The following is a 10,923-nucleotide window of genomic DNA, read 5'->3' as shown; positions in this document are numbered from 1 at the left end:
ATTTCGCGACCCTTACCCAGGGACCCCAACGCACTAGACGTTGACAAGCATATACATGGGTCTTTTCTCTTTAAAGATTTTGTTTATTTATTTGACAGAGAGAGAGAGAGAGAGAGAGAGCATGAACAGGGGAAGGGGCAGAAGGAAGAGGGAGAAGCAGATTTCCCGCTGATGCAGAGCCTGACGTGGGGCTCAATCCCAGGACCCCGAGATCATGACCTGAGCCAAAGTCAAGACACTTAACCAACTGAGCCACCCAGGTGTCCCAAGTCTTATTTTTTTTTATACACTCTGTCACCCTATGTCTTTTGATTGAGCATTTAGTCTATTTACATTCAAGGTAATTATTGATAGATATTTATTTATTACCATTTTGTTACTTGTTTTGTGGTTGTTTTTGTAGTTTTTCTCTGATCCTTTCTTTTCTTTCTCTCTTTCATGGTTTCCTGGTTTTCTTTAGTGATATACTTGGATCCTTACTCTTTATTTTTTGCATATTTATTACTGTTTTTTGATTTGTGGTTACTATTGAGTTTATATATAACATCTTATGCATATAGCAGTCTATATTAAGCTGATGGTCACTTAATTTTGAACTCATTCTTTACTCTTCACCCCTCCATGTTTCAGATATTTGGTTATTCTGTTTTACATCCTTTTATTTTGTGCTTCTTTTGACTGATTTTTATAGATATACTTAATTTTATTTTGCTTTCATGCTTCCTATTTTTCTTACTTCTACTTATGGTTTCTGTTTTTCACTCACAAAGTCCCCCTTAACATTTCTTGTAGATCTGGTTTAGTGGTCATGAATTCTTTTAACATCTGTTTGCCTGGGGACTCTTACTCCCCTTCTATTCTGAATAATAGCCTTGCTGGATAGAGTATTCTTGGCTGCAGATTTTTCCCTTTCACCACTTTGAATATATTGTGGCACTCCCTTCTGGCCTACAAAGTTTCTGCTGAAAAATTAGTTGATAGCCTTTTGGGGTTTCCTTTATGTATCTGTCTTCTTTTCTCTTGTAACCTTTAAATTTTTTTATTTTTTAATTTTTATTTATTTATTTATTTTTAAAGATTGTATTTATTTATTTGACAGAGAGAGACACAGCGAGAGAGGGAACATAAGCAGGGGGAGTGGGAGAGGGAGAAGCAGGCTTCCCACAGAGCAGGGAGCCCGATGCGAGGCTTGATCCCAGGACCCTGGGATCATGACCTGAGCCGAAGGCAGATGCTTAACGACTGAGCCACCCAGGTGCCCCCCCCCTTTTTTTAAAGATTTTATTTATAAATTTTTTAAATCACTATTTGTTGTTATTTTATTTATTTATTTATTTATTTATTTATTTATTTTTGCTATTATAATTACTATGTGTCTTGGTGTGGACCTCCTTGGGTTGAATTTGTTGTGGGATCTCTGTGCCTCATAAATCTGGATCTCTGTTTCCCTCTCTAGATTCAAGAAGTTTTCAGCTATTATTTCTTAAAATATATTTTCTGCCCCTATTTCTCTCTTTTCTCCTTCTGGGATCCCTATAATGTGAATGTTATTGTGCTTGATGGAGTCACTGAGTTCTCCATGTCTATTCTCCTTACACAGTATTTGTTTCTCACCTGTTCAACTTAAATTCTTTCCATTACTTTATCCTTCAGGTCACTGATATGTTCCTCTGATTCCTGTAGCCTACTCTTTATTCCATCCATTGTATTTTTAATTTCATTTATCAAGTTCTGCATCTCTGATATGTTATTTTTTATCTCTTTGTCAGGGATCTCACTGATGCCCTCCAACCTTTTCCGAAGTCCAGTGAGTATCTTTATGATCATTACTTTAAACCTCTATCAGGTATATTACTAATTTCTGTTTCACTTAGATCTCCTGCTGTGATTTTTTCTTGTTCTTTCATTTGGGACATATTTCTCTGCCTTCTCATTTTTTTCTACCTCTCTGTGTCTATTTGTGTGTTAAGGAAGTCAATTACATCTTCTGCTCTTGAACATAATGGCATTATAAAGAAGATGTTCTGTAGTGCTCTGCAGTGCAGTGTCCCCTGTTCATCAGAACCTGGCACTTTAGGGAAGTCTCCTATGTGTGTTGTTTTCATTTGCTATTATGTCTGAGTCACTTTTCCTTTTAGTCTAGACACTTGCATGGACTTTCTGCCTGTTATGGGCTGTGTTTGCTCTCTGTGATGTTAGTGAGACCCAGGCCAGCTGGCTCTGAGGGGACATGACTGAAGGAGAACTCATGAGTGGTATTAGCCAAATTTGCACTGAGCCACTAGTCCTTGGCAGGATCCCCTGAATCATGGTGGGTACAGGGTGTGTGTACAGAGTTAACAAAATGTATGCTGAGCCCAGGGCCAGTAGAAGAACTCCTGGGGGCGGGGGGGCGCACTGCTAATGGGTCAGTTAGCAAGTATCTGTGCAGTGATGCCTCTCAGAAGGTGGCCCTGTGTTTATGCTTGGGGTAGGGGGAGGAAAATGGCACCTGCCAACTCCTTTGTTCCTGGAGAATTCCCCGGTGTGCTCTGAAGTCAGTGTAAACAGATTTCCCTTCTGTTGTGCAAGCTGTCACTTCTATGTTGCCTCTCCTTGGGCTGTTGTCTCTTTAAGGGTGGGGACCCAGCTATCATTTGTCCTCCAGGTTCACCCAAGGCTGAGTCAGCTGACTTTTAAAGCTCCAAGCTCAAAGTCCAGCTGGTTATATGAACTCACAGAATTCCGTCCCTGTGGTTTTCAAGGCCAGGCATTATGGAGACTCATTTTTCCCAGTGTGGGCTCCCTGGTGCTTTCCTCTCTTTGTGACTGCAGTTCTCTCCCTCCTTTAGGCAGCTCCCACCCACTGTTTCTGCCCATCCTAACCTCTCTGAGGCAGCTTCTTCTTTACATTTAGTTGTGGAGTTTGTTCTATCAGTCTTCAGATCACTCTCCAGTTTGTTTACTCAGGTGTGAGTGACATCTAGTTATAAACATGGGACAAGGTGAGATTGGAGTCCTACTCTGCCATCTTCACAAGTATCTTCAGGTCCCAAACTTAAGAGCTTTCTCCTGGCAGATACCTATCCATATTTTTCACTTCGATGTTCCATAATCACCTCAAAACTAATCCAATAAGAGATGAACTTCCTTTCTTCTCTTCTGTTTGCATTCTTATGTGGATAGAGAATAAACTAGTAACAAAAAAGTTTATAATGTATACTAATGATAAATTAGATACAAAGTTATTTCAGAGTGTAAGTTTTGTCCTATTTAGTATTTTGACCCAAGGATATTTCTTTCTTTCTTATATCAAATGCTCACATCATTGATGTCATCTCAAATCAGATTATTATTGAATTATGTAAAGGAGAATATTGACAAGCTGAAATTTAAATATGTTGGGTAGTGTCATAGATCCCAGAAAATCTGATATATGTTTATAGGTTGGACATTATGACAAATAAATCAATAAAAAAAAATTGAAATAGATATGCGTAGAAGATGGACTCATTTTGAACACAATTGAAAAGATTAAGAGTAGTCATAAAGAAAAAAGAGTCTATTGTTCTTAATTTTAATCCTTAAAATTTTTGTTGTATAAATTCAAAAAAATGTCACTAATTTTCTCGTATGAGGCAAATCTGAAAATTTTCTTTTAAAGAGAGTTGCACTTTAACCATTGTGTGTGTGGGGGGGGGAGGTAAGTGTATATATGTATGTATGTATGTATGTAATGGGTTTTGTTCAAACATTTCAGAAATATATAAGGTAATAATTAATTCCCTCATTATGCTGGTCCCAACTCTGAAATAATCATTATTAAAAATTAGTTTTCATATAGACGTAAGTCTATAAGATAGACCTCTATTCTGGCTTTTTAAACATATAGCTAAAAACATTTTGTATGACTTTTATGATTGCAAAATACCTGTGCTTCTGCTATAGCAAATAAACTTTAAACTTTTGCACTTCTCTCTCTTTTGTCTTTTCATGTACACCCCACATGTAATTATTTTTGATTTTACAAAAAAGTGATCATAATCCTGCTTACTTTTGCAAAGTAACTTGCTTTTCCTTCACCTACTATAATATAGATATTTTCTATCCTGTCCATATATCTATGTATTCTATCATCCATCATATTTACAATTTAATTTTAAGAAAAGAGAATTCCATTCTGTGTGCACACCATAATCTATTAATTTATCACTGTTGAGTATTTTACATATTTATTAGTAGTCTTTTTAAGGTAAAATCTGGTATGATAAAAAGACCTGTGGACATGAAGTAAAGAAAATCATTTAATTTTTTTCTTCTCATTTTCTATAATTTTAATATAGGGGAGTTGTACCTGGTCATCTCCTAAGTTATGCACAACTAAAGTCCTCTGTTTTCTGAGGCCCAGCTCAGGTCACTCATATGTGTAGAATTGTTTTGAAATACTCTAAAGAATTCTACCAATATATAGCTAATATTACTACTGTTATTGTGATTTTGCAATCACTCAGTGAATTGGAAACTTTTAAGACAATAGACCACGGATCTGCCCAGGCATCCCAGAGAAACTCGGCTGTACGCAAAAGGACTCAGATTAGTGGTAGGTTTATATAATAAGTAAAGCCCAGCCAGATTACTGAAGGTTTTGAATGCCACATTTGGGATTTGCACATAAAAATAAAATTTATAATATTTTGTTAGCTTTGAGTAGGAAGCTGTTTGCAACACTGGTTGCATATTTGTACTACAGGGAAGACTTTTAATAAAGAATACATCACCCAGAAGACATGCCTAGGGATTTTGGTCTAATTGGTCTGGAATGAGGCCTGGGCATTGGTACTTAAAAAATTCTCTCCACATTGGTATTTTTAAAAATGTGATTTGTACATTCAGACTGGATTGAAAATCGTCATGACAGGATAAAGTTGGTTTCTTCATATTTTACATTGCATTTATCCCCACTTCTGTCTCCCCTCCTCACACCATTCTGGATAGAATATTCATTATGGCTTTTGTGTTCCTATCACTTTATTATCTGAAAAGCCTATTTAAAAATGGTGGGATATCCTTGATCAGACTTACTCACCCTTGTTTGATGGTCTGGAATCACCAAAACTTGAAGAGATTTAGCTCCATGTATGTGCCACAGCTTTACCTAGACATTTCCTGTGAAGATGATCAAGATGCAACATACAAGTGATCAAAGTGAAGAGATTTCCTGCATGATTCTAAACAATTTTAGATTTTATGTAATGATTGTTTAGCTTTTAAATGAGGAATAGCAAATCAGATTTGGGAATCTACTTTCAAATATATGCTTAATCTTCATGGTTGCCTTTATTTAACTATTTGATAAGAGAATGTTACTCAGTTTCCTTGGAAATATAGGAATATATGCATTCACTGAATCGATTGAAAATGTATTCAGTCTGTTCATCAAAAACAGTAACTAGTAAACTTTTGTGTTGCGCATAATGCATATATAAAACAGTCTACAGTGCCTGGGTGGCTCAGCTGGTTAAGCGTCTGCCTTTGGCTCAGGTAATGATCTCAGGGTCCTGGGATTAAGCCCCTTGTTGGGCTCCCTGCTCAGCCAGGAATCAGCTTCTCGCTCTGCCCCTCCCTCTGCTTGTGCTCTCTCTCCCTGTCTCTTTCAAATAAATAAATAAAATCTTTTTAAAAATAAGTGAAAAAAACCCTATTTCTTGTTTAAAGTGGAAAATAACATCAAATTTCACCCTCCTATATACAAAATCAGTGCATTTTTTTTTTACAGATTATAAAAAGAAGAAAGTGAATACTCAATAGAAATTTGTCTTCCCATGTTCCTGTTGGTATAGCTAAGCAGAATTGATAATGTGAAGTGTTGCTGCCATCTGCAACATGAAAGACTTATTAAAAGCATGTTCCGCATATGTATGTATCTGGGTTTTGAACAACTGCTTATTTAAAAACTAAGAACTGTTTAATTTCTCTATTAGTCTTTCTATGTATTTTCTACTGCTAGCTTTAAACATACTTAAAAATGTAATAATACATTTTAAAACATTCCAAGTATGTATGAACATGATATAGGTACCAAAATGAATACTGACATTATATTTATTTGATTATGCTGAAATTAATTTTGAACAGGCAATTAAATGATAGACTAAAATAGCCTTTATGATTCATCGATACCAGGAAATATTTTCTAAATCTTTTATGTTTAGCAAAGTTTTATAGAAATTCCTCCAATAAAATTTAAACTTTTTTCAGATAGTTTTTTTTCAGGTTTACCCATTCCTTTCTTAATTGTTATACAGATTAGTAATACAGGTATCCACAAAGAGGACACCAGAGATAAACTGTCAGTGGATGAGAGATTTTAAGTTGTTGCGTAGATGTTGCTTTCCCAAACAGAGATAGCACATAGTGTTGATGAAAATATTACTCATTGAGGTCTTAGGGTGATGAGAACATTTCTCTCTTAGGTTTCTAAATTCTCTTTCTATGTGTTTAAAAAAATTGTCGTTTTGCCATTTCTTGTCCATTCATATTCTCATTGTAGAAGGTAGGCAAAAGTTAACAGCCCTGTGCAACTTGTAAGCTACTTAACATTACTGAGCATTGATTTCCCCACCTGTGCTTTTGTGCTTATAATAATAATTTTGTTGTGTTGTTGCATTGCAGTTAACTGAGAACTGCATGTGAGAAGTCTAGCATTATATCTACAACATGCTCATTAATGTTAGCTTTTATATATTCATGAAACAAATCATTTCATCATGTTTAGTTTTGTTCAAGCAAAATACCAAATTTTCATATTTTAAATCTCTTATATTTCTATTGTAATTGATCATTAAAAACTTGATATTTATAATTAAGTGAAAAATGCCCAGAAAATGCATTTTCAATTATTTTGATAATGGTATTTGGCAGATAGTCATGAAATACTGGCTCAGTCAACAAAACCTAGTATGATTATCTCCCTTTTCTTTGACAAGATTTTTACTTTATTTCTTCTCTTTAAAATAAATCATAGGTTCCTTAAATTACATAACTTAAATTACTTAAATCTGTGATGCCTCAGTTGAACACTTAGACAGATGGATAAACTATAGTACATGTCACTAAGTACAATAATCACTTGTTTTTATGACAAAAAAAGTCATAGCATAAGAAATAAACAAAATCCATTTGCATTCAGAGAATTTTTATTAAAAAGGCCTATTCTTTTAAGATAATCCACAGATTCCAAAACAAAATGTTAAAGAAAAAAATAAAAGTTTATATAAATAAAAATTGCTGAACTTGAGAACTCAAAATATTATAAACAATAAGTTCTTCCCCCCCTCATTTTAACAATTAAACTATGACAAAATGTTAAAATAAGTCAGTTGTGAAGTATTAATATTTTATATCATTTGCTATGTTTTATCCTCATTTTGATAAGAAACAACAAATCTAAATGTATATAAACCTCAATGAATTAGAACTGCTATATATGCTGCTGGGCTATACTCTGATTCTTCAGATCATCTATCAGAACCTCTCTTTTGTAGGGAAATGTGGGTGACTTATCTAATGAGTTTTAATTTCTTTCTTCCAGGATGTTATGGATGGAGAAGGAAATTCAAGTTTTTGTTTTGTTTTGTTTTGTTTTTTTCCAGTACCTGTTGGTTCACTCAGACTGTTTCTGAGTTCAATCTAGTTTCTAAATAATTTTCAAAGCCATCAGAGGCTGCTTTGGTCAAGTATAGACAAAACACAATGAGGAGAAGCTATTCTTTGAATCATGATGTAGCACTCCTATTGGAGGACAGCTGCAGCACTGCTGAGTGGGAAGGGGTGGCCTCACTGCTCAGGAAGGGCCTAGTTTCATTAGGTGCATCCTCAACTCATGGGGCCTCTGCCTTCTTTTTTTTTTTTTTTAAGATTTTATTTATTTATTTTAGAGCTAGAGTGAGATTGCGGGGTGGGAACCGAGGGAGAAGGATAAGCAGACTCTGTGCTGAGAGTGGAGCCCAATGTGGGACTCAATCCCATGACCTTGAGATCATGACCTGAGTCAAAATCAAGAGTCAGAGGCTTAACCAACTGAGACACCCAGGGTGCCCCAGGGTCTCTTCATTCTTGATAATAATTACAGTGTTTCTAACTCCTTTGTCTTTGTGCTGTGCTCTTGGTGTAGCATTTTTTTTTTCTTAAGTAAAGTCTACACTCAACATGGGGCTCAAACTCACAACCCCAAGATCAAGAGTCTTGTGCTCCTCTGGCTGAGCCACCCAGGCGCCGTGCTCTTGGCTTGGGATGTTCTCCTAGGTGTTCACTTCCTGGCTTTGACCCCACCTGGCCAGAGGGACACACACTCATCTCATGTGTTGTTACCTACTCTCTAAGGGCTCTAATCTCTCACCCTAAATGTATTGAATGTTTCCTTTTTTTGTGCCTTGATGTACGTTCTTTTATCATAGCACCTGTGACTCTGTATTGCACCAGTTATGGTGAATGGTATAGCCATTCCTTTAGCTTCCCACAACAGAGACTGGGGCTGGATAGAAACTGGGGCTTCTCCTTGAGTTCTTAATATTCCTTATATCTCATATCCAATCAAGTGCCAGGTTTTGTTAATTCCTCTTCCATACCTTGCCTTGCAAGACTATATATGATCTAGTCCCTGGCCACGTATACCTCGGTTGCACAGGCTACCGGTGTTTCTCAAAGTTGCCCTGCAGGCTCGTGACTCTGAGCCCTTGAACTCTCTTTCCCATCTGCCTGGAACTCTGTTTTTCCACATATTCTAATGAATTGCTGCCCTTTCCCCTTTTCTCTGCTCCAGTGCAACAGCAGTTCTATTTTTCTCTATTTCTTTATTCTGAATTACTTTTCTTCATGAAAACACTGATTGTTCATCATAGCAATGAGTAACAATCAAAACCAGTATTAAACTTGTTTAATCAGTGATTGATTACAAAAATGCGAACATGTGTGAAAAAAATTCAGTAACATTCCCTGCAATCTACTTTTGAAAAATCAGGTAATCAACCACAGCTTTAGTCCAGTGAACGTTTCTGAGAGTCAGCCAGTCAGAAACAGTCTTACTCTGGGAAACACATTTCTATAGCTAAAGTTAACACTCCAGCTTCTATACTTCACACTTTTCCAAAACCCTGTGTAAGCTTTCTCCTTTTCTTGTAAACTATGTCTTATAAGCTCAGCTCTCCCTTGCCTGAGCAAGCAATAAATTCAACTTACTGTTTTATATGTTGAGTGATGAACTCTATCAGTATTTATGATCACCTATGATTATGTGATATTTGTTATCTGTTGCTTTATTGCCCATCTGTATTAGAACATGAGCTCCAAGAGGGCAGGTACCTTGTTGCCTTCTTCACTGCTGGAATTTCATGCTGACATAGATGCCTAGTACATAATAACAACATCATAAATATTTGTTGAATGCATCCTTAGAGTAGGAATAATTGCTACTTAGCATAATATCTCGCCTGCTTAATATGGTGCTTAGTATATAGAAGGAATTCTGTAAAATATTAGTTAAATAAGTGAATGAATATGTTCACTGACCATGCATGTTTTAAAATATTTTTTAGGGATGTCCTTGAAGTTAACCAATGATTATTCAGATCTCTGTGGGTCCATATATATGTCATATACACTCACCTCTCTTCAGAAATACACTAGCTGAAAAGATGCCCACCTGCCTATTTGACATCTCCTTTTGGAAAACTTATGAATTACAAAATCAGTATGTTTAAAACTGATTCCATGCTCTTTATCCCCAGACAAGCCTCTTCTAATTTTCTCTCTGTCAGTAAATGGTGTAGGTTAGAAATTCCTTCTTCCTCAAATCTTAAACTTCAACCCAGCATCAAGTAATGGTGATTTTACCCCCTAAATTTATCTTGAATCTGTTCACTTCTCCCCCTTTATGTGAGTGCCACAAGTTTGGGCTACCAATAACTGTCACCTAAACTACTTAGTAACCTGCTAATTGGTCCATGAGCATCCTTTCCTGCACTCTCCCCGATCTAATCTTTAATCAGTTAACTCTTTTTTTTTTTTTAAGATTTTATTTATTTATTTGACAGAGAGAGAGACAGCGAGAGAGGGAACACAAGCAGGGGGAGTGGGAGAGGGAGAAGCAGGCTTCCTGCCGAGCAGGGAGCCCAATGCGGGGCTCGATCCCAGGACCCTGGGATCATGACCTGAGCCGAAGGCAGACGCTTAACAACTGAGCCACCCAGGCACCCAGTTAACTCTTTTCTTATGAATTTTCATCAAATGCTTTGCTGATGAGACTGAGTCTAGAATCTTTAACATGGCCTTCAGGCCCTATTCATCCTCATCTTGTACCATATTCCACCCCACTGTCTAAACTTTAGTCACTGGCCTTCTTCAAGTCACATGAGATTGTCATGTCCTCCTCCATCACAGAACTTTTGCAAATGTTAGCACCTAAGCCAAACACATTCTTCCTTCTGATCCACTTATTCTTCATATATTAAATCTACCATCATTCCCCCACAACCTGACCAAGTCATAGCTCTGCCATACCTAGCACCTTGTCCATCTCCTGTAAACACTTGTGTTTGAAGTCTAACCTTTGTGTGTGCCATTACTGGATTAATGACAATCTCTTTTAACTATAAGCTCCACCAAAGGCAGGGGTACTATATTTTTGGCATATGGAGGGAGTCAGTAAATATTTATTAACTTAATGAAAGAGTGAAAGAGAGAAAGAAAGAGAGAAAGAAAGAAGAAAGAAAGAAAGAAAGAAAGAAAGAAAGAAAGAAAAAGAAAGAAAGAAAAAGAAAAGAAAGAAAGAAAGAAAAAGAAAGAAAGAAAAAGAAAAAAAAGAAAGAAAGAAAGAAAGAAAGAAAGAAAAAGAAAAGAAGAAAGAAAGAAAGAAAGAAAGAAAGAAAGAAAGAAAGAAAGAAAGAA

The sequence above is a fragment of the Phoca vitulina genome, unplaced genomic scaffold (genome assembly GCF_004348235.1).
Source record: "Phoca vitulina isolate PV1807 unplaced genomic scaffold, GSC_HSeal_1.0 scaffold10, whole genome shotgun sequence".
Classification (NCBI taxonomy): Eukaryota; Metazoa; Chordata; class Mammalia; order Carnivora; family Phocidae; genus Phoca; species Phoca vitulina.
The sequence above is the reverse complement of the archived record's forward strand: the minus strand, read 5'-3'. Positions refer to the sequence as shown.